The sequence below is a fragment of the Camelina sativa genome, chromosome 10 (assembly GCF_030686135.1).
Source record: "Camelina sativa cultivar CO46 ecotype springtype chromosome 10, ASM3068613v1".
Classification (NCBI taxonomy): domain Eukaryota; kingdom Viridiplantae; phylum Streptophyta; class Magnoliopsida; order Brassicales; family Brassicaceae; genus Camelina; species Camelina sativa.
Window position 1 is genome coordinate 15,812,699 of NC_141889.1, and position 27,852 is coordinate 15,840,550.

The following is a 27,852-nucleotide window of genomic DNA, read 5'->3' on the forward strand; positions in this document are numbered from 1 at the left end:
TTTGGTGCGTACTGAGGTTGTCAAGATTTCTAGTACAGTTTTGGCTCAGCGAATTCAACAATTCTCTCTTACTCTGATAGGGAGGTTAATGAATCCAGCAGTTCAGAGGATGGAGTCCTTGATTGCTAACCTGCCTAAGATTTGGAAGCTGGAAGCTAAAGTCTTGGGAGCAGATTTGGGGTAGGAAACATTTCAGTTCAATTTTGAGGAAGAAACAGATCTTCAGGAGGTCTTGCTCAATGGTCCTTATCATTTTGATGGCTGGATGTTCTCATTGGTAAGATGGGAACCTATCGTATCTGATTCGTATCCTTCGGCAATCAGTTTCTGGGTGAAGGTGGGTGGTATCCCTATGCACTTGTGGGAGCTAGCGACTTTAGAAGCTATTGGGAAGAAGGTGGGTAGAATTAAGGAGTTGGATGAGGATACGGGTAGCATTTGTGTCACAGTGAACGGTTTCAACCCATTGCTTTTCCACATGGTGGTTCCGTTTGATACATGTGATGAAGTGGTGGTCTCTATTGACTATGAGAAGCTTACTAGGTACTGTAAGCACTGCTTTCGTCTAACACATGATGTGTTGGTCTGTCCGGTGCTGAAAAAGGCTCAAGCTGTTCCTGTGGATAACAGGGGTGGACAGCGACAATAGGGCATGATCAAACAAGGCTCTGTACACAATGATGGTGGATGGGAGAAGCCACGGAAGCATGTGAAACGGGCTTTGGATTTCCAACCAGAGCAGTCCAATGAGAGGAGACAACAACAGTTTCGGGGTGGTGCCTCGAGTTCTTCTGGTTTCCCTCTACAAGTGCGTAATCAAGGTCTTGTTTGGGGACAAAAGGCGAGATTTCATAGTGGTGGTTCAGGAACTAATCTGGGGGTGATAATAAGATTTTACTTCTCTACTGAAGTTCAATTCCCTAAGCACTTAAATTGTCATTGTAGTACAAAGGGTGTCAAACCAAATGGGTGAGCTATTAACCACAAAAGATGCAATCAAATCTAGCTAAGTCAAGCGAACCTTAGTTTTGATTTTCTAACAACCTAAGTGAGCAAGCAACAAAAGAAAAGGAGAACTAATAGCAAAACTAAGCAGTGACTAACAAAGCTAAGCAGTGACTAACAAAAGTAAGCAGTGACTAACAAAAGTAAGCAGTGACTAACAAAGCTAAACAGTGACTGACAAAAGTAAGCAGTGACTAACAAAAGTAAGCAGTGACTAACAAAGCTAAGCAGTGACTAACAAAAGTAAGCAGTGACTAACAAAGCTAAGCAGTGACTAACAAAAGTAAGCAGTGACTAACAAAAGTAAGCAGTGACTAACAAAAGTAAGCAAAGCTAAACGAAACAAGCAAAACGTAAACTGATGCAAACAGATGATAAAAGAGAGCTCGTGAGGCTGGGTATCAGTGATCCATGAAGTAACTTAGTCTTAATACAAAGATTCGATAAAATTTTAAACAACGCTATCCCTAGACGAAAGATTCAACAACAGGTCAATCCACTCTCGTGACAGAGACCCTCAAGCCAAGTTACCTCCAGACCTAAATCTCTTTAGCGAAGCATAACAAGGCAGGCATTAACAACCAATCAATCAATGTCAATAAACACCCTAGACAACTAATCTCTTAGGCTAGGCACGTAAATCTCCGGTATTAGCTAGATCAGACATTTCACCAAGCCCTCTCGGGTGGAAATGCCTCGGGTCAAGCTTCAGATGATCAGAAAGAAGCTAGCATGAAGAACACTAATCCAGATGGGATCTAAAAGATTTAAACATCAAAACCCTAGAAAAGACTAAGAAAACCTCATGGATCTCACCCAACCTCAAGAACTCTAAGAACACTACTCAGAAATCATGAAGCTCAAGAACCCAAACCCAGAAAATTCAATAAGCAACATTATGAAAAGAGATTAAAGAGATATTAACAAGATTATATAAACTAAAGCATAAAAGAGAGATGTAAAACTATAAAAACTTGAAAGATTAAAAGAGAATTCGAATTATAAAGCCTTAAACACGTTTTGTTTCTTGAGAGAAGTTCTAGAAAATAGCTCAAAAGGATCCTCTCAAGTCTAAACAAATGAGACATATTTATACTAAACTTGTGAAAACCCTAGTCAAAGTCAACGATTTTTAAGTCGGTTGATGCTTAGCACGATCTCGCTCTCCTCTGCTTCCAACACCTCGATCGAGCTATGCTTTCTACTCTTGTTTAGCTTTGGTTTCGCGTTCCACTTCAGCTCGATCGAGCTCTTCTTTGTCTCAGACAGCTCGACCGTCCTTTCTTTTAATCGATCGAGCTCTGCCTCCTGTGTCAGTCGCTCCGCCTTGTCTTCTGCTCTGCATGCGTTAGGCTAGATTCCACTTCAGTTGGTCATTCTGCCTTGGTTCCACTTCCTCTGCTTCACTTCGTCTTCCCAGCTCGATCGAGCTCTCTTTCGCCTTGCACTCTGCTCAGCTTCGTGTTCCCAAAAGCTCTCCAAAACCTGATAACAACTCCATATGCAACAATGTATGCAATGCTAATGGAAAACTACTAAGTGAGTGAATTTATGCAAGAATGAGACGCAAATGCTACAAACACAGGATGAAATGATGCTAAAGTGAATGCAAATGAGGATCTAAAACAAGTAAAATGCAGATACATCAACTCCCCCAAACTTATTTCTTGCTTGCCCTCAAGCAAATAATCAAGATTAAGCTTGAAGAAGAGGTTTGAAGGAGGGGGCTCAGAACCAAAACATGCTGATAAAATAGGTAAAATCAATGTCCAAGTTAGTAATTGTAAAACGCAAAGAGAGAGAGTCCTACTTAAAAACTTTGGCCATGCTCTTCCTTACACGCCTTAGCCTCTGTTTCAACTTTGACATGCATTCAAATCAACCTATCCCTTTAACATTCATTGAATTGGAACCATGAATCAAGCTTAAACACTGCCTATGAACTCATTTGGTTTGGTAAGAAAAGGATGGAGATAAAGGTGATCTCCTTTAGAGTAGGTTCATCGTTTTTGATCAGGGTTCTCTCAAGAAAATGGATTGAGCTTTTGGGAGAAGGCTAAAGGTAAGGACCAACAAATGCATACAGGAATAAAACCTTGTCTACACGAGAGTACCCAAGCGTTTGACTCCTAATTCTCTAAACCCAGATTGTCCTAACTCTACCCTTCAGCTTTTAGCTCTTTTGATCATACCCATTCACCCTTTTGTACCAAGTCTCAGGAGAGGTTTCTTTTTGATTTTGCCTAGCGGATTTGGGGTTTCTTTTCTAAAACACTATGGTCCTCTTTTCCTTCTTATTTCTTAAGACTTCAAAAGCTTTTGCTATACATTCTTTGACAACTTTCTTTTCTTTTCTTAGAACCATCTTTTTTTTTTTTTTTTCTATACTTTGCATTCCCCAAATCCTTTACTAGACTTTCATATTTAGAGACAGATTACCCCTCCTAGAGACTTTATCCTTTCTTTTCATTCTTTTCTTTTCCTTTCTGCACACATTGAATCCCAAACCCCTGTAACAAGTTCCCACCTAGTCCTATCTAGTCCGGATAACGCGAACTAGAACTACACAAGGTTCCATTCCTGTCGGCTCAGACATAACACTTTCTACCAAGCTCAATCCGAAAAATAAGGCCTCACACACAGAGATAATTTTGGCTTGAAAGAAGGGTAGGCTAATGGTGGGGGAAACTGTTCCAATAATGGGAATCAGCTACTTGGATTAGCCAAGAGTGGTATAAAGTTGAAAGAAAATCCAAGTATGTATATTGGTATCCATGAGTTCAGATTCAGTGCTTAAAACATGATAATTATGAGTCAAGATTAAGTTCAAGTAAATAGGGAAGGCATCAGATCGCAACATGTTTCCATCTAGACAAGAATGCAGAGTTGTGAATTCTAAACATGGTGCGGTTTTACTTCAGGTTCGCTAGATCATGCGTTAGACAACTAATAACTTGGGCATTGAATTTATCTAGTAAATCAGCATGTCTACGAGACAAACTCATCACAGACCCCTAACACATATGCACAAACTATTGCATATGTACAAACTACTAAAAAGAAAGCAAGACTTAATCTAAAATGCAACTACAACAATATGAACACTCTTTTTTTTTCTTTTTTTTTTTTTTTTTTTTAGAAAATTTAAAAAATTTTCAATTTTTTTTGGGTTTTCTATGCCTTATATGTATGCAGACTCAATGATGCAAAATTTGAAAATAAGAGACAAAGAAAACAAGTTATATACATCTCAAACCCTCCCCCAAACTTAAATTACACAGTCCCTTGTGTAACAAAAATTTGAAGGAGAGTTCAAAAGACAAAGAAAACAAACTAAATGAAATGCAATGGTATAAACAAATGAGTGAGGAGTGTTACTTGGTCGTTTAGGAGAATTGGGAGTCAAGGTAGGCATCCATGCTCTCCAGGGTGTAACCAGCGGTGGGAGGGTAGGATGATGGGTCGTGTTGGGTCGAGCTGGCGTGTTCATCTTCGATATCCAGTGAAACAGGGAAGCCTCTCTTCGAGCTTGATGGTAGTTTAACTGCTTTGCGCTTTCTCTGGTTTTGCTCAAAGGAACTGGGTCTGGCAGGTTCGAAGGAACTAGCTCGAGCTGTTTCAAAGGTACTAGCTCTGGCTGGCTCAAAAGAACTAGCTCTAGCGGGTTCAGCTGGGTTGGAGCCTCGCCTGAGTAGGCTTGCCGAGTTGCTTCTCGGGAGCACATTGCTCGATGAGGGTGGAGGTGGATGAGTTCTTCCCTCTTCATGTTTAGTGACCCGAAGCGTCAATCCTTTCACAGAATTTGTTAACTCCTTCACCGTTCCTCGCAGAGCTTTGTAAGATTTATCCTGAAGTTTGTTCCATCGCTGCAGAAGGCTGATATTCCTGTTGGTGCCTTTCATGTGCCTGCTCTGCTTAGGAGAAGGAGGCTGTGTGAACCAGAACTGCTGAGGTGACTCTTCTTCAGATATGTCCATAGGCTGCGGGTCAGGCGAGTTAACAGCTCCTGCCGTGTCAGGTTGAGTGCCTTCAGGGTAGTGGAGATCCGCGGGGTTTGGGAGGAACCAGATGTTGTGAATGTCCTCCAGCATAGTGAGAGTTGGGTTAGGAAGTAAGACCCTAGCGTCACCAATGCGTGGGTGATGGAAACGAAACATAAGCTTGTCTTCATGCACTCCATGGTCAAGAAACAGTGCTTTCTTCAGATACCCCATATCCAACGAGCGAGGTTCATGAAGATCTGAGCGCAAGGGGACACAACGATTGGATAGGATAGGAGTGATTATCCCGCCAACAGTCAACGTGTTATTCTTCTTCCCACTGTTTTTGACTACCCAATCGCGGTAGGCTAGGAAATGCCTTAACAAATATACGGAAAGAGGTGTGTCTGACCCGTCTCCCCGAAGCACAGTGCCATCTGTTGTGGTTGGGAGGAGGCTCTGAAGAGCAAGATCAATCATCTGAAGCTCACTCTCGTTGACTGTCCCGGTAGCTTGGCGCGCAAAGAAAGTGCTTGCAACACATTTGTGAAAGTATCTGATGGCCGGACTCCTAATTTCGTTGCTCTTGCTTCTCGAGGATGTGTAACCACCATTGCTGATAGTTTTCCAAAGTGCCTTCAACTCTTTGTCGTCAAAGTCGGGGCAGGTTTCAGTCCCGCTAGGGAAACCAAACAACTTCTCTAAGTTGGTGATGCTGCAAGAGTAGCGCTTTCCGTGGATCGTGAATGTAAAATAGCCTAGCCCAGACTTGTCTTCATCGCTTTCTTCATAGTAGTACACGTTGAGAGAAGCGAGGAACTGGCAGGTTTCATCTTTGTATGCTTCACGGTTACACCTCATAAAATTTCCAAGACCACAGTTTTTGAATAAGAGCTCAACGTCCTCTTTGATTCCAAGCTTGCGGATGGTAGAGCGATGCGGGTATCTTGTTGCAGCGAAATCGCATTCCATGAAGAGGTTATAGTAGTCTTGTGGAGTGAGCTGCTCCCCTGACGGTGTGGCTGGCGGTGTGTATTCCTCTGAATCTGTTAAATCCTCCTGAATCTGCCTTACTTGCCCCACTGGTCTTTTTCCTTGAGCTATTTCAGCTCTCCTACGTGATGACTCCCCAGAGCTAACAACTCGATCCTGAGTTTATGGGTTTCTATCGTGAGACAGTGACCGCCGTGGATGGATTGTTCGTCGAGCTGTTGTATCCAGTGATCTCCTAGAAGGTTGCACTGGCTCCACGTTTTGTACGTCGTCTACTTGAGGTTCGGCTGAAGCGCGTGACCCTCTAGCTTTGGCTAGCCTTATTACTTTGGCTGCAGCTTCCTTTTGTGTCAGACGCGAACCCTCTGCTTCTTCTTCTGCCTCAACCACTGGTGGTTCCTCCTCTTCTTCCTCTTCTGCTTCAATGTATCTCCGCCTCTTGTCAGTGATGCTTCTAGCCAGCTCAGCATCAAGTGGCTTGGTACTGCAATGCGAAGAATAGGAATGAAAAAGTGTTAGAGCTGTTTAGGTGGAGCTCGATCGAGCTCCTTTATGCGAAGACCAAAACCGCTTCTTCTATCAACCTAGCGGCGATTCTCAAGCTTTCTCTTCTAAATGCTATTTCAACCGAGCTTGTAGACACTAATTGCAACAAAACAGAGCTCAAGCTTAAGAAACAGAGAAACATGGCACAACGAAAATAATACAGCTCGACTGAAACACGAAGCCAAAAAAGATGAGCTCGATCGAGCTCTAAAAAAAAAAATCGCGAATCATGGTTTCTTTCATCCCTAGTAATTCATCTCAAGCTTTTTCTCTCTAAGTGTGAAGTTAAAACAAACTTAGAAGGGACTTAACAAGAACTTGAGCTTGACCGAAAATAAGAACAGAAAAACGCGTAACCAGAAATAACGAGCTCGATCGAGCTCTTAATTTCCGCCAATGAAGCGAAATCATCTCGCAAGGAAAGTACTTGGGTTTCCATCTAAGCTTGTTAAACATGGTGAGAAACAGAGATGAAGCTTAGAGAACTTGAGAGAGAGCAAGAATCGCAAAAGCTAAGGTTGATGAAATGTATGGCTAAGCTTAAACGATTTAGAGAGAGAGACGAGATATGCAAAGTTGAGTGAAGAAGAGTGTGACTTAGTCTTTTGTTTATAGTGGAGAGATGATAGAGCTCGACTTGATGGGTGAGAGGAGACAGCTTTGTGTTGTCTTGTGGGAGACATGGTGGAGTTGGAGGAGACATGTGGTTGAACCTAGCTTGAGTTTGGTGGACAAGATTTAAAACGTGTTCTACCCACTTTTAGGAGCTGTGCGAAAATGGGAAGGAATCCAATGCTGCTCTGTTGACTTGTGTTGACTCCGTCTCCAGCTCGATCACCACGCTGCGTTGGGCCAAGCTACATAGTGTACGAACTTGATTTTTCTTTTAAAAACCTGAGAAAATCATAAAACTAACAAAAACAACCTAAATAGCAATGAAAGGAAATATATACAGGGATAAACATGGGACTTCCTCCCAAGTGAGCTTGTTTTAAGTCTCTAAGCTTGACTTCCTGTTTCTTTTAGGCTTTTGGAGGATCACAGAGAGGCACATAGGACCCCTCCGGAATCTTTTGATCTGCAAGGTACTTCTTGACCCTTTGTCCATTTACTGTGAATTCACTACCATCCTTGTTCAGCAGAGTTACTGATCCGTATGGCAAAACCTCTTTAATCTCAAATGGTCTAGACCATCTTGACTTGAGCTTGCCAGGAACCAACTTAAGTCTGGAGTTGAAAAGCAAGACTTGATCTCCAGACTTTAGTTCCTTCACAACAATCTTCTTGTCATGAAAAGCCTTGGTTCTCTCCTTATAGATTTTGGAGCTTTCATAAGCATCAAGTCTGATTTCCTCAAGCTCATGTAGATCAACAACTCTCTTGGCTTGTGCTTTGTCAATGTTCAGATTTAACATCTTAATAGCCCAAAGCGCCTTGTATTCAACCTCCATTGGAAGGTGACATGCTTTACCATACACCAACTGAAACGGTGTTCTTCCAATTGGTGTCTTGTAAGCTGTTCTGTAAGCCCAGAGAGTCTCATCCAGCTTCATAGACCAATCCTTCCTAGACAACCCAACAATTCTTGACAGGATCCCCTTAATCTGCTTGTTGGAGAGTTCTACTTTCCCACTGGTTTGGGGGTGATAAGCAGTCGCTACTTTGTGTTTCACCCCATACTTCTTCAGCATACCATCAAAGACCTTGTTGACAAAGTGACTTCCTCCATCACTGATTACAGCTCTTGGTACTCCACACCTTGGGAAGATGATGCTTTTGAACAGCTTCAAGACAACCTTATGATCGTTGGTGGGACTTGCAATAGCTTCAACCCACTTAGAAACATAGTCAAACTGCCACTAAGATGTATTCGTTGCCATTTGATTTAGGGTTGAAGGGACCCATGAAGTCAATCCCCCAGACATCGAATATTTCCACTTCCAAGATTGGGTTCTGAGGCATCTCATTCCTTCTTGTGATATTACCCATCCTTTGGCAAGCATCACACTTGGTGATGAATGTGTGAGCATCCTTTAATAGAGTAGGCCACCAGAGACCTGCTTGTAAAACTTTTTGGGCCGTCTTGAATGCAGCAAAGTGTCCTCCATACGTTGACCCATGACAGTGCTCAAGCACACCATGTACTTCCTCTTCTGCTATACACCTTCTGAACAGACCATCAGACCCTCTCTTGAACAAGTAAGGCTCATCCCAGAAGTAGTGGTTGACATCTCTGAAGAACTTCTTCCTGTTGTAGCTGTCCAAACTCTTGGGAACCTCTCCACAGATCAAGTAGTTGACAAGGTCTGCATACCATGGAAACTAGTCTTCCTTCAGTGACAGTGCTTCAACCATCTCCAACTCTAACCCGGCGTATGTACTCTTATTCAGAGTCTCAAACACCATTAGTTGCTCTTCAGGCATTGAGTCATTAATGGGGACCATGTCTTCAATCCCCATTCTTGAGAGGTGATCAGCGACTCCATTCTCAATCCCCTTTTTAACGAGGATCTCCATATCAAACTCTTGCAAAAGAAGTATCCATCTTAGAAGTCTAGGCTTGGTGTCCTTCTTTGCGTAGATGTACCTCAGTGCAGCATGGTCCGTGTAGACAATCACTTTTGAACCAACCAAGTAACTCCTGAACTTCTCAAATGCAAACACTACTGCCAGCAACTCCTTCTCAGTGGTGGCGTATCTTCCTTGTGCGTCGTCAAGGGTCCTGCTTGCATAGTAGATGACATGCAACTTCTTATCAATTCGCTGTCCCAGAACAGCTCCAACTGCGTAATCAGAAGCATCGCACATGATCTCGAAAGGATAGTCCCAGTTAGGTGCTTGGACTATTGGAGCAGATATCAGAGCTTCCTTGATAAGCTTGAAGGTTTCCAAACATTCACCATCAAAGATGAACTCTGTCTCCTTGCAGAGCAACCTGGTAAGAGGTCTGGCTATCTTGGAGAAATCCTTGATAAACCTTTTGTAAAACCCTGCATGCCCAAGGAAACTTCTGATATCTTTCACATTGGTTGGGGGTTGCAACTGCATCATAACCTCAACTTTGGTCTTATCAACCTCTATCCCTTTCTCGGAAATCTTGTGCCCAAGGACTATTCCTTCTCTGACCATGAAGTGGCATTTCTCCCAGTTCAGCACCAAGTTTGTTTCCTCGCACCTGGTAAGTACCCTGCACAGATTCAACAAACAGGAGGAGAAGGAGGAGCCATACACAGAAAAGTCATCCATGAACACCTCCACTATCTCCTCTATCAAATCCGAGAAAATAGAGGTCATGCACCTCTGAAAAGTAGCAGGTGCATTACAAAGACCAAAAGGCATTCTCCTGTAGGCGAATGTGCCATAAGGACAAGTAAAAGTGGTCTTTTCCTGATCATTTGGATGTATAGGGATTTGAAAGAATTCACTATACCCATCAAGGAAACAGTAGTAAGGATGATTAGCCAATCTTTCTAACATTTGATCAATGAAAGGCAATGGGAAGTGATCTTTCCTAGATGCAGCATTCAACTTCCTATAGTCTATGCACATTCTATGCCCTGTAATGGTCCTAGTGGGGATGAACTCATTTTTTTCGTTTTTCACTACAGTTATCCCACCCTACTTAGGAACACAATGTACAGGTGAAACCCATGTACTGTTAGAGATAGGATAGATAATACCAGCATCTAGCAACTTAAGGATTTCTTTCTTGACTACCTCCTTCAGGTTTGGGTTTAATCTACGCTGGGGTTCTACACTAGAGTATGCTTCATTTTCAAGATGAATCCTATGTGTGCATAGACTAGGAGAAATCCCTTTAATATCATCTAGTGAATACCCTATTGCCCTTCTAAACCTTTTCAGTTCAGTTAACAACATTTCCAATTCATCATGGCTAAGCTCAGCATTTACTATGACAGGGTAAGTAGAATTAGGGCCTAAGAAAATGTACCTTAGCCCTTTTGGTAGAGGTTTGAGTTCTACCTTTGGTGCTTTGAGTTCAGTCCAGTCATCAGGCGCAGGACTGCTTGTAGAGCTTTGCAGGTCGAGTGAAAGCATCAAACCTTGATTTTCTGCTTGGTCTGCACACTTGACATTCACTGCTTGTAGAGCTTTCAAGTCCTCAAAGACTGCAGATCCTTCTTCCCCTTTGTGAGAGTCCAAAAGCTTCTGATAAGCTTCAGTTTCCAAGTGTAGGTACCCATCTTCACCATTCTTTGTCAAAGCACTCTGAAGATGATCCTGTTCATTGAGCTCTTCAAGTAGCTCATCTGCCAACTGATCCATCCTTTCTATGTAGAACAGTTGCCCTTCTATGGTAGGCTTCTTCATGACATCTTTAATGTCAAAGTTCATCTTGAAGTCCTTACCAAGGTTCAGCTCTATCAGACCTTTCTTGCAATCAATGATTGCTCCAGCTGTTGCCAAGAATGGCCTTCCCAAAAGCAGAGGATCCTTTGGTCCTTCATCCATCTCCAATACTACGAAGTCAGTAGGAATCTCCACATCTCTAACTCTGACAGGTAAATCCTCTAAGATACCATTAGCATACCTCACAGACCTGTCAGCCAAAATCATAGCGATATTGCATTGTTCAAACTTCGTGAATCCTAATCTTTTAGCCAAGGAGAGTGGCATCAAGCTGATAGATGCTCCAAGATCGCAGAGACAATTATTGAAAGCGAATGGACCAAGGGAGCATGACAGAGTGAAGCATCCTGGATCACTGAGCTTTTCCATGACAGCCTTCCTTTGTATGAGAGCACTGCACTCATGAGTTAGTACCACCATCCCCTGAGTCTCCTTGATTCTTTCATTTACCAGATCTTTCAAAAACTTGTGGGACTGAGGTATGAGAGCAATAGCATCGAGTAAAGGCATTTTCACTTCGATCTCCTTCATTTGTTTATCAAAAAGCGCTTTGTACTTCGCCACCAACTCTATCTTGAACCTTCCTGGGAATGGAAGTTTAGGCTTGTAAGGAGGTGGGATGAACACTGGCTTCTTTGCTTCAGGAACTGTTGCTTTTTCAGTCAAGGGTTTAGCTTGTAACTCTGGTTGAACTTGGATCTTGTCTTCCTCTTCCTTCTGCTCAGCTTGAATCTCTGGTTCACAAAAGTCCTCCCCATCTTGTTCATCACTGTCCACAGTGATTGCAGTAGGTCCTGTTTGAGATGGGAGTTTTCTGCCACTGCGAAGGGTAATACTTTGAGCTTGGTGGTACTCTTTCGGGTTTTGGATAGCTTTTCCTGGAAGTTGGCCTTGAGGCTTTGCAGAAGAAGTTGTAGCATGGTTGCTCTCTAGGTACTTCACTTTAGAGTTCAGTGCCTCAACTTTGGTGTTCAAATCGTGAAAATTATGTTGCACTTCAGAGAACTTCTTGGCAACATCCTGAGCACCAGCTGCTTGTCCTTGAAGAAGTTGCTGAAGCATAGTTGTCATATCGGGAGGTGGTGCCTGAGGTGGAAAACCTGGAGGTGCACTCATGTTGCCCTGCTGCTGTGGTTGAAAGTATTGCTGCTTTGGAGCAAAATTCTGATTCTGGTTGTAAGGAACGAAGGTCTTATGCGGCTGCTGCGCCTGCTATTGTTGAGGTTGTTGTTGCTGAGGGTAGACCTGATCCTGTGGATTAGCAACGTTTGTGCTTCTGTAGGAGAGATTCGGGTTAGCTCTGTAGTTGGTGAAACCTCTATTATAGCCACCTTGGTTCTGCATGTAGCATAACTCCTCAGTTGGATCAACCTCCCCATCTGGGACCTGTATCTGCTCAGCTTCACATACAGAAATAACCTGCTTCTGTTGACCCAACAAAATCCTGTCAAATTTCTCATGAAGAGCCTTGATTTCCTTCCTGGTGTTGTCATCAGTATCGTTGTTGCTCCTAACAGTCCTATCATAATCCTCATTGTAGTTCCCGTCAGATTGAGCTAAGTTCTCAACAAGCTCCCAACCATCATCAACATCCTTGTTCAGGAAGTTGCCATTGCTTGCAGTGTCAAGCATCATCCTGAACTTAGGCAGAACGCCCCGGTAGAGAGTACTAAGGAGGGATTCCTGACTGAAACCATGGTGAGGACATTTAGTAGTGGAGCTCTTGAATCTTTCCCAAGCTTCACAGAAGGTTTCACCATTTTTCTGAGCAAAGTTGGAGATTGCATTGCAGAGCTTAGCAGTCCGCGAGTTAGAGAAGAACTTCGCAAGAAAAGCCTTCTTACAATCATCCCAAGAGGTGATGGATCCCTGAGGTAAAGCTTTTTCCCACTGATGTGCTTTGTCACCAAGAGAGAATGGGAACAAGCGCAACTTGAATGCATCTTCGCTGACACCATTGATCTTTGTGAGGCTGCAGAGCCTGTCAAACTCGTCCAGGTGATCAAGAGGGTCTTCCATCGGCAAGCCATGAAATTTGTTGCCTTGAATCATAGAGATGAGACTACTCTTGATTTCAAAATTATTGTTTGGGATGGAAGGAGACACAATTCCCTGACGCTGCGTGTGGGTGTTAGGAGCATCACCAACGCCAATGTGTGGTGGTTGGCGTGGCAGATTGTTTTGTGCACCAGATGCATGAGGGTCGTGCTGTTGGTTATCCATACCAACGTGATCTTGTTGATCTAATCCGACTTGATTCCTTTGCTGTCTCAACGCGCGGGGTAAACGATCGACGTCGTCACAGAAAAGGAGATTATGACTGCCTTGGGAGCGTGTTTGCATGCAAGAGAGAACTCAACAGCACTGCTCGAGCTGTGTGTCGAAGGAGTGTTCCTGAAGCAAACAGATAGACAGCCAACAAGTCAGTAAACGAAAATAAAAGAAAAACAGCTTGATCTTAAGAGATCTGAAATCTTAAATGTAACAGACAAATACCCAATTGGCAACGGCGCCAAATCGATAGTAAGATTTTACTTCTCTACTGAAGTTCAATTCCCTAAGCACTTAAATTGTCATTGTAGTACAAAGGGTGTCAAACCAAATGGGTGAGATATTAACCACAAAAGATGCAATCAAATCTAGTTAAGTTAAGCGAACCTTAGTTTTGATTTTCTAACAACCTAAGTGAGCAAGCAACAAAAGAAAAGGAGAACTAATAGCAAAACTAAGCAGTGACTAACAAAGCTAAGCAGTGACTAACAAAAGTAAGCAGTGCCTAACAAAAGTAAGCAGTGACTAACAAAGCTAAGCAGTGACTAACAAAAGTAAGCAGTGACTAACAAAAGTAAGCAGTGACTAACAAAAGTAACAGTGACTAACAAAGCTAAGCAGTGACTAACAAAAGTAAGCAGTGACTAACAAAAGTAAGCAGTGACTAACAAAAGTAAGCAGTGACTAACAAAAGTAAGCAGTGACTAACAAAAGTAAGCAAAGCTAAACGAAACAAGCAAAATGTAAACTGATGCAAACAGATGATAAAAGAGAGCTTGTGAGGCTGGGTATGAGTGATCCATGAAGTAACTTAGTCTTAATACAAAGATTCGATAAAACTTTAAACAAAGCTATCCCTAGACGAAAGATTCAACAACAGGTCAATCCACTCTCGTGACAGAGACCCTCAAGCCAAGTTACCTCCATACCTAAATCTCTTTAGCGAAGCATAACAAGGCAGGCATTAACAACCAATCAATCAATGTCAATAAACACCCTAGACAACTAATCTCTTAGGCTAGGCACATAAATCTCCGGTATTAGCTAGATCAGACATTTCACCAAGCCCTCTCGGGTGGAAATGCCTTGGGTCAAGCTTCAGATGATCAGAAAGAAGCTAGCATGAAGATCACTAATCCAGAAGGGATCTAAAAGATTTAAACATCAAAACCCTATAAAAGACTAAGAAAACCTCATGGATCTCACCCAACCTCAAGAACTCTAAGAACACTACTCAGAAATCATGAAGCTCAAGAACCCAAACCCAGAAAATTCAATAAGCAACATTATGAAAAGAGATTAAAGAGATATTAACAAGATTATATAAACTAAAGCATAAAAGAGAGATGAAAAACTATAAAAACTTGAAAGATTAAAAGAGAATTCGAATTACAAAGCCTTAAACATGTTTTGTTTCTTGAGAGAAGTTCTAGAAAATAGCTCAAAAGGATCCTCTCAAGTCTAAACAAATGAGACATATTTATACTAAACTTGTGAAAACCCTAGTCAAAGTCAACGATTTTTAAGTTGGTTGATGCTTAGCACGATCTCGCTCTTATCTGCTTCCAACAGCTCGATCGAGCTATCCTTTCTCCTCTTGTTTAGCTTTGGTTTCGCGTTCCACTTCAGCTCGATCGAGCTCTTCTTTGTCTCAGACAGCTCGACCGTCCTTTCTTTTAATCAGCTCGATCGAGCTCTGCCTCCTGTGTTAGTCGCTCCGCCTTGTCTTCTGCTCTGCATGCGTTAGGCTAGATTCCGCTTCAGTTGGTCATTCTGCCTTGGTTCGACTTCCTCTGCTTCACTTCGTCTTCCCAGCTCGATCGAGCTCTCTTTCGCCTTGCACTCTGCTCAGCTTCGTGTTCCCAAAAGCTCTCCAAAACCTGATAACAACTCCATATGCAACAATGTATGCAATGCTAATGGAAAACTACTAAGTGAGTGAATTTATGCAAGAATGAGACGCAAATGCTACAAACACAGGATGAAATGATGCTAAAGTGAATGCAAATGAGGATCTAAAACAAGTAAAATGCAGATACATCAGGGGGGCGATCATGCTGGTCCTCAGGGGTTTAGAGGTGAGGTGGTGGATCACTCTGCTGGTGTTTCCCATCAAAGGAAGGGCATACGACCAGTGTGGCCAAAGCCATTGTATAAGCTCAAACAGGCTTCTGGTGAGAAAGAACTCCAACGACCTGTTCATGTTGGTGGTTCCTCTGATATGGTCGAAAATACCTCCGTAGAGGTTTCAGTAGAGAATGGTGTAGATGAGGGGGATGAGGATCTTCAGGATCAGGGTTTTAATGAGAGCTCAGATGATTTGCTAGAGGATGGGGAGTTTGATAATGACACTAATCATGAGGTTTCAAGGCTAGAGTCGGATTTCTTGCTTGCGGAAGGTACTGAGTCGGGTCTTGAGGTGGAGGAAAATCCTATCCAAGGTACTCATGTTACTAATTCTCTATCTGTGAGTATGATCGATATGAATTCTGCTATGGCATAAGTTTCTTTGGGAAAGCAGGACAGGGCTAAACCTAAGGCGGGTAGTCCACAGACTAGAAAAGGGATTTTCACATCGAAGAGGAAAACTTTACCTTTGGCTTCACCTGGAAAACGTCTTATGGCTAAAGTTTTATCTCTAAAATCTGTAGGTAAGGGCACAAAACAGGCAGGTGTGGGAAAGCAAGGTCAAAAAACAGAAGATGGCAGCTCTGTGGGTGGCAGAAGTTGGCCTGTTAAGATAGGGACGGTGGCTCTCCCAAAACCACCGGCTCAAACGTGAAGGTTCTAAGCTGGAACTGTCAGGGCATTGGTGTCGTATCAAGTTCTTCTGAATGGTCAGCCTCATGGCTTCATTAGACCACAGCGGGGATTACGTCAGGGGGATCCTCTTTCGCCATATTTATTTATACTTTGCACAGAGGTCTTGATTGAAAATATTAAAAAGGCTGAACGGGAGATGAAACTAACGGGTATCACCATCGCCCGTGATAGTCCCACGGTTTCGCATTTATTGTTCGCGGATGATAGTCTGTTTTTTTGTAAGGCAACAACAAATGAATGTAGGACGGTGATGGACATAATTGGTAGTTATGGTAGAGCTTCCGGACAGGAGGTTAATCTGGATAAATCCTCTATCATGTTTGGCAAGAAGGTTCCTGCTGATGTACGATCCCAGTTGAAATCCGTTATTGGTATTTCCAAGGAAGGCTGCATGGGTTCCTATCTGGGTATTCCCGAAAACCTGTAAGGTTCAAAAGCCAAGGTTTTTAGTTATGTTAAGGATCGTTTAGATGATCGCGTAAACGGTTGGTCGGCCAAGTGTTTATCAAAGGGTGGTAAGGAAATTATGATTAAATCGGTGGCTTTGGCTCTTCCCACTCATGTTATGTCATGTTACAAAATACCACAAGATTTGACGTCTAAATTAACAAGTGCTATAGCTACCTTTTGGTGGAAGTCTAATGATAAGGCTCGAGGTATGCACTGGGTTGCTTGGGATAGATTGTGTAAAGATAAATGTGAAGGAGGATTAGGTTTCCGAGCTTTGGAACAATTCAATCAAGCCATGCTGGCCAAACAGTTTTGGCGCTTAATTCATAACCCGACGTCCTTAATGGTTCGAGTGATGAAAGGACGATATTTCAGGAACAAACATCCGCTTATGGCAAAGAAACCAAATAACCCTTCATTTGCATGGAGAAGTATTTATTCTACTAAGGGGTTGGTGGTACAGGGAGCGAGATGGGCGGTCTGGCGTGATCCATGGTTACCCGACATTCGTCCAAGACCAGCGAATGGTCGGGGGAGATTGTGGCTGCTGAGTTTGATGGTTAATCATTTAATTAATCCAGATACGAAGGACTGGCATTTGCCTACTCTAGAGGAGTTCTTTGATCCAGAGGATATCTCTCTTATCCGGAGTATGCCGGTCTGTAAAACTTCTCAGCCGGATAGACTATTATGGCATTTTACTAAATCAGGGAAGTATTCGGTCAAATCAGGTTATCGGTTGGCCCGAGAATTACTTGCAGATGTTGAGTATGGGCCGACTTGTGTGGCCTTGCGGGCACAGTCTTGGAAGTTGGATGTTCCCTCGAGGATTCAACATTTTTTCTGGCAGATTGGGTCAGTTACTCTTCCTGTGTTAGAACAACTTGCGTTTTGGGGTGTCCGGTGTGATGCTTTGTGTAAGGGGTGTGATGCTTTGTGTAAGAGGTGTGATGCTGCGGTCGAGACTATAAATCATGCGCTGTTTGGATGTCCTCGGTCAAGACGTACTTGGGAGATGTCTCCAGTGGCTCTAGATCAGGGAGGTTTTCCATATGACTCGATCTATGCGCATTTAGATTTCATATTCTGGCGGGCTTCTTCACAATCTGAGGTTCCAGATCTAGCCATTCGTCTTCCCTGGATTATATGGTCGATTTGGAAAGATAGGAACAAAAAAGTTTTCCAAGGTATCGAGTTAGAGCCAACGGAAATATTGAATCAAGCGGCGAATGATAAATTATTGTGGGAGGAGGCCAAATCTTACTCGGCGCATTATCTGGAGTCGCCGCCTTCAATGGAGGAGAGAGGTCCCTTTCCCCGTTGTCTGGTTGATGGCTCTTGGAAATTTACGGTTCCTTTTCAGGGTCTGGGCTTGTGGTGCTGTAGTGGAGAAGATATAACGCTTCTTTTGGGAGCACGGAGTCAACGAAGAAGCCTTACTCCCTTACATGCGGAATTACAAGCACTGATCTGGGCTATGGCTTCCTTACTTGAGGCGGGAGTTGGTTGCCAGACTTTCGAGACGGACTGTGCAGAGTTGGTTGCGATGGTGCAGACGCCGGACGATTGGCCCGCTTTCTCGAATTTGCTGGAGGACTTTGCTTTGCTCCGTACTTCTTACCCTTCCTTCACCCTAGTCAGGATACCACGAGAGGTCAATGTAAGGGCGGATTGTCTTGCTCGATCTTCAAGATCTCTAATCTCTGAATCATCTTTTGTAAACTCTTTTCCTCCTGTTTGGTCAACCAATCTTGGAGTTTTATTTTAATTTATTAATTTTTGGCTGAAAAAAAAAAAAGAAGTCAACAATATCAAAAATTGACTATATAAAAAAAACAATCAAACAAAATATAAGTCGATAGAAAATAAAATAAGTCGACGAAAGTTAAATTTTAGTCAATAGTTCGAAATATCAACCTTATTAATATATCTAGGTAGAATTTAATAAGTCTACTATGAATAAACAAATCTACAGAATACAAATATAAATCACTGAATAAAAAATAAGTCAACAGTTAAAAAAATCGACTATGTTATAAATCCATTAGGCATAACATAACTCAATTGTTGTAAAATATGTCGATGTGTAGATAATTAAGTCAACATAAGTAAAAAATAAATTGATAGTTCAAAAGATCGACCTTAGAATTGAAAGTTCAAAAGATCGACCTTAGAATTGATAGTTCAAAAGATCAACTGGTGACAGCTTGTCATGTGGGAAGGTTGTTAAAGAGTGGGGACCAGCCTTCGAGGAATGTCTGGCGCACCAATAACCTACTGGTAGATTTGGATGTCCACAGTGGGGTCCACGGGACGGGTTGTCACATAGGTTGCCTAATCAATTCTTTTCAACCTCTCCACAAGCTGGGGTGTCACAATTCACTCCCACTAACAGATCCCAACGTCCTCGTTGTGCACCAAGACTGTCAATTCGAGGGTGTGAGTCCACTCGACTCTACACTCATCTGGGTTCAGCTCTGATACAACTTGTAACGCCCCGAGCGCTACATCTTAGTGGGCTCCATGTCCAATACCAGTCAATTGACCCACCTTTTTTAATGGGCGTCAGGTCCTCTCACAAGGCCCGTGAGCCCACCCAAATTCGACGACCGGTTTGCTACGTCCGGGAAGTTTTAAAGACTTGTTACCATACCTACAAATCACTACTTGATCTTTCCTTGTGTTTTGTCCTCAATTGCACAGTTCCGACAGTCACTTCCCAGAAGGTCACCCATCTTGTGGCTACTCCAACTCAAACACGCTTAACTCTGGAGTTCTCTTAGGACCCCTGACCGAAAATATAAGTGCACTTTGGTGACATAGGGGGCCAAATAAATTATTTTAAACCTCTCCGCAAGCTGGGATGTCACAAGTCCATGGGCCACCTCTTTGTCGACCCCATGTCTACTCTTGGTTTGTGGGCCTACCCATATCCGACGGATCGTTTGTTATGCTCGGAAGGCTTTAAAGACTTGTTTACTATCCATAAAAATCACCACATTATCTTTATATGTCTTTTGTCTTCACTCACATAGTTCCAATAACCACTTCCTAGAAATTCATCCATCCTGAAACTACTCCAGTATAAACACGCTTATCTCTGTATTTGATAACTCTCTAATTTACATGTTTTAGCATCCTTTTTTGTCCATATTTTGCATTGTTCATACCCTTAACTTAACATTTTTAGGTCATTAACAGTAGGAATTCACTTTTAGGCCATTTAGGGTGTTGCATTTTTGCATTTGCATATTTTGGATGAAAACAGGTGCTTAAGAGCCGGGAAAAACAAGGACAAACCCGAGCATGTACCCGAAGGAGCCATCGAGCTGTAAGAACAAGTCTGAACCCCAACACGATCGAGGAGGATCCAAGAGCATGAAGAACAACCCGAAGATCTACCCGAGGACAAACTCGACCTCATCCTCGTGTACCCCATCGTGTAGACCCTCGGGCAGGACTGAGAAGCTAGGTCAAAGGGGTTTCCATATATAAACCCCTCCTGCTCTTCCTCAAAACAAGTCGTAGACCCAAAAAGCAGAGAGATGGAGCTTATGTGAGAGAATTGAGCGACTAAAAACATTTTCCACCTTTTTTAGGATTTGTCTCATAACTTTTTATCATTTCTTTAGATTTCTATCTTGTATTCTTACTTCTCTACTCTACCGTTTATTACAATGCAATTTTGATTCGTTTTTGCTTTTGTTTTTCTTGCAATGAGATCTGAGTGTGTAGTAAAGTTTCTAGGGATGGGATAGATCATTTTGTGTCATTGATCGGTTAAGATGTCTTAGTTTGATCGTATATGTTTAATAGATTCCCTTCTAGGTTGGTGTTCTTAATGCTGTCAACAAACTGAGAGGGTGAGATTAGATCTAAGGTGTTTTACCACCAAGAGGTGTAGATGAAATGCTTGAATCAACCAATGCTAGACGTTTACTGACAATAATGAATCGGTTCTTATTGCCTGCTTGGTCATGTTTCTCCAACGAGAGTTTGGTAGGGGAGTGATCAAGGTTGTTTGTTTCTATCACGAGAGTGTTTGAACAAGATATTAGAGATTCATTGTCTAGGGAATATTTGCTTGAGGCATGTAAGACATCTGTACTGGTTAAGAACACTTAGGATTCGATTACCCCATCCTTAGAAGCTTTCGTATTTTAATTACTTGCATTTTTATTAATCACTCGATCCATTACCCAAACAGGTACACGATCACCTGCTTCGAGTAATTCCTCGAGTTGTTCATACTTCATTTGCTCACTCGATCACCCCACCCGATCCTGTACTCGAATGCTTGCATAGAGTGCTTAGATCGTGTGGTTCTTTGTTTACACTCTTTTCTTCTATTATTTTAGGATTGTTAGATCAAAACCAACTTTTGTTTGGCTTGACTTGCATTGTTCTGATTGCATCCTTCCTGCTAGCATAAACAACCATTTGGATTGATAACCATTTGTACTACAACTGCATAGGGAATTGATACCCTGGGTGAAAATCCTGCTATCAATTTGGCGTTGTTGCCATTTGGTTGAATTTTATTTTGCTACGTTTAGGATTTCAGTACTTGCTAGATCAAGTTCTTTTTGTTTATATTGGTTTGGAATCTGACTTGTTTGCTTTCGCTCTTGTTTGTTTTGAATCTCAGGTACAACCCGAGCACCCACCCGACCCGTCACTCGATCACCTGGATCGAGTTGACCCTCGTGTACACACTCGGTCAATTACCTGTGCATGCAAACACAATCCAGAGGTAGACAGAACCTGCGTCCTTTCATCGACAACATCGACAGACCAAGGCTACTCAGACGACAACAAGTTCAACCGCAACTAGCAATAATTGAGGAGATAATGAATAATCAGAACAGTCCACCAGCTCCTCAGGCAAGGACAACCATAAGAGCAGGAGATGCTCCATCTACTCACACTCAAAGGAATGGTATTGTGCCACCTGCTGTACAGAACAACAATTTTGAGATCAAGAGTAGTCTCATCCAGATGATACTGAGTAATAAGTTTCATGGATTGCCAATGGAAGACCCATTGGATCATCTGGATGAATTTGATAGGTTTTGTAGCCTCACCAAGATAAATGGAGTTAGTGAAGATGGATTCAAACTCAGGCTTTTCCCATTCTCTTTGGGAGACAAAGCACACATATGAGAGAAATCACCACCCAAGGAGTCCATCATCACTTCCGTGCAAGAAGGCATTCCTGGCTAAATTCTTCTCCAACTCCAGAACCGCAAGGCTGCGAAACGACATTTCCAGCTTTGTTCAGAAGAATAATGAAACGTTCAGTGAAGCTTGGGAACATTTCAAGGGATACACTACCCGATGTCCTCATCATGGCTTCAGCAATGCTTCATTGCTGAGTACACTTTACAGAGGAGTGGTCCCCAAGATACGGATGTTGCTGGACACCGCAAGCATTGGTAACTTCCTCAACAAGGATGTTGATGAAGGTTGGGACCTAGTGGAGAACTTGACTCAATCTGATGGCAATTACAATGAGGAATACGATCGTACTGTGCGATCTACAGGAGAGGAAGATGCCAAGTACAAGAGGGACATGAAAGCCCTCAATGACAAGCTCGATAAGCTCTTCAACCAGCAGCAGCATGTTCATGCAATATCCGAGGAAGAGCAGTTTCTACAACAAGATGGGGAGACTGTACAGATAGAGGATGTTAACTACATCAACAACCAGGGGGGTTACAACAAATGGTACAACAACTACAAGCCGAATCCGAATCTGTCTTATCGGAACCCGAATGTTGCCAACCCTTAGGACCAAACTTACCCATCTGCAGTTCCAGGGAACCAGGTACAACAGAAGCCTTTTGTCCAGTACAATCAAGGATACGCACCTAAGCAGCAGTACTCTGGCAACTACAACCAACCACCTGGATTCCAACAACACCAAGGCCCGCAGAATAATTCACAAGAAGCTGACCTACGCGGCCTCATTCAGCAGATGATTTAGAATCAAGCATTAGCTGCTATGGACATGAAACAAGTTCCTTTCTTGTGTGTGTGTAGAATGGAATGTGAATGAATGATGTGATGATGATGATGAACAATGGTGAAGGCAGGGTGTTTCAATTCCCCTTATGGAATTGTAGTATAAGAGGTATCAATCCTAAATGAGTGAATGCAAGCAATCAAGGTGTGCAATACTTGTCTAAGTTAAGCCAATTATAGAGGGTGTTTGTCACTAATAACCTATTGCAGAATGTAAAAGCTGAATGGACAAGATACTAAATGTAATGGAATAGAATGATTATGACAATAATGAAACTAGAACAGAGATCAAACTATAGTAATGCAGATAATGAACTAATGCAAGGAAAGTAATGAACATGAAACTAAATGAATGCAATAGAAATGCAACTAGAATGAAATAAGAAACGAGACAGGAAAGACACAAATCATAAACAAGAGTACTGGGAATGAAATCGAGCAAGCACTCGATCGAGTGTAGATCGAGTGAAGGGTCGAGCTGGACAAAAACGTAAAACAGAGCAATGCAAACAAAACAGAGCAAGACAAAAGTAAATCAAACAACGATCAAACAACAGGATTTAGACTAGGAAATCAATAGACAAGGAAGGTCCTAGGGATGGATTCATGGGCTGAACTTAGATTGTGGTTATCTAACTTGATCAACAAACCTCAATCAAGATGAGCTAATCTCTAGACAATAATCTCTAAGAACATGTTAATCCACTCTCATGGCAAAAACAATCAAGCTAATATATTTCTAGACTTGTTCTCACAAAGTAAAGAATCTATACAAGCAAGCATTAAGCAATATGTCAAGAATCAAACAAGACTTCTAATCTCTTAGCAAGCCTAATGATAATCTCTAGATCTAGCCTTATCTATGCACCTTAGACATTGGTGTGATGCTAAGAAGCTTGAGATCAAACCCTACCCTCTCAGTTATATGATCAGCATTAAGAACATCTAGCCTAGAAGAGATCTACAATAATCAAGCTTGACCAAATCAAATAACCACAACATCCATACAGACTAAACCATCCCTAAGAGCTAAGGAAACTACTCACAATCACACATGATGAACAGCAAAGTCATAAACCCAGAAAAACACGAAACTTACATGGTTAGAAAGATAAAACAGAGATCTACAATATTGGAGAAGGAATCAAACTCGAATTCTTGATACTTTAAAAGTTATGAAACAAACAAGTATGAAGAATCTTGTGTTTTCTCCTTCAAAACAGGTACAAGATCTAAGAAAATAAAAGTGCAAAAAGCATAAATTCCCAAAAAGGGTAAAATACTAGATTTGAGAATATCTAAAAAGCTGCTCTCTGGTGGTTGAAGGGTACAAGGTCCTTAAATAGGAAAAAGGAGGGGAATCCCTAAAAATGCTAAAAGATAAAATAGCCAGGCGGCTCGGCCAACTCGACCCGGTGCTCGGTCGAGTGACCGGTCGAGTGACCGGTCGAGTTGGGTTTTCTTGTGCTCCTTCTACTCGGTCGAGTGTCTGGTCGAGTGGGCAGTCGAGTGGGACTCCGGACCTTGGTTCTCCAGCCTTAACTCCTTTGCTTTCTCCTCATGATTGCTTCACTTCTCCTCAGCATTGCTTCCATGCTCCTTAGGCTCCAAAATCACCTGTTTATGCAAGAAAAGATGCAAATGTAATGCAACTACACTCTATTGCAAGAACAATCCTAAAACTATGCAATAATGGTCAAAAAGGATAGCAAAGGATGAAAAAGATGTGAATATATTAAGGAAAAACAGGGTAAAATATATGAACATCAGGACACCGCAAAACAAGTTGCGGAGATGAGCAACAAGATCGATTCTGGATACAATGATTGGAACGCCAAGTATGATTCACTAAACACTAAGTTGAGGTACCTAGAGGCCACCACAACAACCAACCAGCTCCAAAGATCAACCAACTCCCAAGTAAAGCCACTGCCCAAGCCGTCTTCCTTAATGATGACTATGAGGATTACCTCACTGGGGATAATGATGATCAAGATGGGGAGGATATGGATCACTACGGGATAAATGAGGCAAAGCACTACATATACGAGTATGAACCCGAGCTTTCACCCGAGGAGACTGATCGAGTTGATGATCGAGCATTGGTTCGAGAATCACAAAATGAAGATCAACCCGTGGTGGAACCCGAAGACCTACCCGATGATGGTGATCGAATGATGCATCGAGTAGATGTTGAGAAGAGAGATCAGCCTCAACTACCTGTACCAGTAGAAGGGGAGCTAGAGGAAAGGTTCAATGCTGCACTTGAAATATAGCTGGAGGCGCTTGCAGAGCGCATGGCTAAGTGTAAAGCTCCACCACATAAGCTTTTGACACCACACGAGCTTCAGGAGGACACTGCCAAGGAGGCAGCTCGATTGGAGAATGAGGTTAAGGAAGCTGTCAAGGAAATTGGGTTTGAGATTCTCAGGAGTGGAGTGTGCTTAGATCCTGAGCTACGAATCAAGGAAAAATTAGAGGATCCTGGCTTTTTTACTTTGCCATGCTCGATAGGACTTCGGATTTTCAAGAATTGCTTGTGCGACCTTTGAGCTTCAGTTAGCATTATGCCACTATCATTTGCCAACAAGATGGGTTTCACCAGTTTGAAACCAAGTAGTCTGTATTTGGTTCTAGCTGATAGAACAGTCAGACATCCTAATGGGGTCATAGAAAACTTGCCACTTAGGATCGGAAGAATATAAGTCCCTACTGACTTCATGATCCTTGATATGGAAAAGGAACCAGACGATCCACTGATTCTAGGAAGGCCATTCTTGGCAACAGTAGGCGCTGTGATTGAGGTGAAGCAAGGAAAGATAGGAATGGAACATGGTGAGCACTTCAAGATGGAGTTTGATGTGAAGAAGGGGAATAAGAGGCCAACCATTGATGGTCAAGCTTTTTCCACTAAAACAAAGCAGAGAAAAGTCAAAAATCTTGAGGAGGTCAACACTACATTTGCCTTGGAACCTGGAAAAAACCTAGAGAATCAGTTGAACCAGCCTGCTATTGTGGAGAGGATTCCAGAAGCTCTTCCACCTGGATCCCATGCTTAAGGAGCATGAAGAGTCAAGCTTAGTGACTTTAAACAAGCTCACTTGGGAGGAAGTCCCAAAGGTATCTTCTATTTAATTTTCTTTTCATTTTTATTTTTATTATTTTGAATCTTGTTTTCTATTTTTACATATATATATATATATATATATAAAGAGAAGAATTGAGGAACCCGAGGGTCAACCCTACAGCGTACTCGACGCGCCTAATCGTGTCCCTGCTCAGGTGGTGAGTGGAGTCCGAATTCCACAAGCAAGCCCACTCTCGGAGAAGCCCAGCCCACCAACCCTAGCTTATTTAAGGGTTTCGACACCCTCCTTCCTCATCACCGCCGATAACTTTTCTTTCAACCCTAGAGCTCTTAGTTTCCATACTTTCTATTCTCTCTCAATCTCAAGTAATATTCGATTTTCTTTGTGGGCTAACCCTATTAACCTCGAAGCTTAGCTTTTTCTTCTCAAGGATTCGACAAATGGAGTCACAAACGAAAACCTACCAAAGGAAGGGAAGAAGATCAACCTCAGCCACTGCTACAACCGGAGTTGATGCCGTCGAACCTCGAGAATACCAAGGGAGAAGAAACGTTCCGCATTCCCAACCACTGGCTGGACGTTTTGCTTCCCCAACCCGATGCTCAACCCGATCCGTCACCTGATCCGGTGCTCGAGCAACCGATCGTGTAGACCATCGAGTTCGCTCACCTAGTCCAATGGCGAGTGCTGTTTGCCGATCTCCTCGACGTAGGGACCTGTCTACGTCCAAAAGAACCATTACTGACCCCATGGAGGTTGATTCTGATGCTCGTGGAGAAGAGCAAGAGGAGATCCAAACATCTCGGTCAAGGAGCAGAGCTGCGGTTGCATGAGGGAAGAGACCAGCCTCTGAGAAGGCTGAGAAGGTAGTTGAGAGAGCAGCTAAGGAAGAGGATCAATATGCAGAGGGGGAGCAGAGAGAGAGAACACGCCAAGCCTTGCGGAGGCTGAAGCAGAAGGAAGTGGAGACTCCGACAAAACTCTTCAAGGTTTTCCGGAAGATGAGCTTCGTTGGTACCCTATACCCTCACCGTGAGACAATGAAGCAATTGGGCATCGCTAGAGATGTCGAGTTCCTGTTCGACATGTGCCACCTGGCCCAAATGATGAGACCTCACCTTGAAGGTTATGAGGAGGAGACGGTCCACTTTCTCTCCACACTTCGGCTGCACTATATTGAGGACCACCCGACCCTGCTACCCGATGGGGGGATCGGGTTCATCACCTTCTCCGTGAGGAACAAAGAGTACCGGCTCACTTTCAAAGAGATGGAGAAGCTGTATGGTTTCAAGGCTAGGAGTGTAGAAGGAATGGAGGTTAGCAAGGAGGAAATGAGGTCCCTATGGCTGACAATAGGAGACAAGATCCCCTACAAGTCCACAAGCTCCAAATCCGCTCAAATAAAGAGCATTGTCTTAAGGTATTTTCACAAGTTCCTCGCATGCACTCTTTTTGCTAGAAAGGAGACTGTGAATGTGAATGACCAAGAGCTCCAGCTGCTGGATATTGCATTGTGTGGAGTTTTGGACAATGCTAGGGATGGTACACCGCTAGTTGGAGATGTTGCGGATACTAGCATGGTGTTTGTTTTGCTCGATCAGTTCCTCTACCTCAAGTCATGGGCGATTAAGAGAAGAGAAGGGGGCGGAGAGATCTCCATTGGAGGACTGGTTACACCGATTTTGGTGGCATGCGATGTGCCATTGAAAGGGATAGTTCATGAGCCGAGATGGTTAGACGTAGACTACCTCGCGCTAGCGAGATTTTTGGCCTATGAGAGGCCCAACGATATGTTGCTCTTCAAGTTCTTCCATCCAATCGCCGGAGCCACCCAGATGATCCGAGGTTCTTCAAGCTCTTCAAGTTCTTCCATCCAACGATATGTTGCTCTTAATGTGCACCGAGGTTCGGCTAGGAGACAACATCGACTTTGCACCACCTTTGGAGGAGCTGTACATTTCGGAGGAGGAGTCCAAAGCTGAGAAGAGAGAGGCAACCAGGCAAAGAGAGGGACATAGTTCTGAAGATTTCGACTTTGAGGAGTATGTGTGCTCTCAAAAGCAACCGGTTGGAGTGAGGGAAGCCCACAAGAGGATCAGATGGCTGAAGAGGATGAACAAGTTTTTGGTGAGAAAGGTAAAAGATCTTACCGGTTTGGTAAAGACTATGGGAGGTCAGATCAAGGAGCTGCAAGACAAGGCAAGCTGTGCCTCAGCTCCTACCTCGACACAAGCACCAACTTGGATGGGGAGAAGCGGACCGCTAGGAGGAACTCGAGGACTGCCACCTCAAGAACCTTA

General features: G+C 42.9%; 2 non-coding genes across 2 annotated transcripts; one reads left to right on the plus strand and one right to left on the minus strand.

The window, feature by feature from the left end:
- The first annotated feature begins 12,585 nt into the window (after positions 1 to 12,585).
- LOC147936203 (small nucleolar RNA R71) lies at positions 12,586 to 12,692 on the plus strand. Its single transcript, XR_015569722.1, has one exon. It is a non-coding gene; the product is annotated as a small nucleolar RNA R71 (small nucleolar RNA).
- An 8,995-nt stretch (positions 12,693 to 21,687) lies between these two features.
- LOC147936204 (small nucleolar RNA R71) lies at positions 21,688 to 21,794 on the minus strand. Its single transcript, XR_015569703.1, has one exon. It is a non-coding gene; the product is annotated as a small nucleolar RNA R71 (small nucleolar RNA).
- Between the last annotated feature and the right edge of the window lie 6,058 nt (positions 21,795 to 27,852).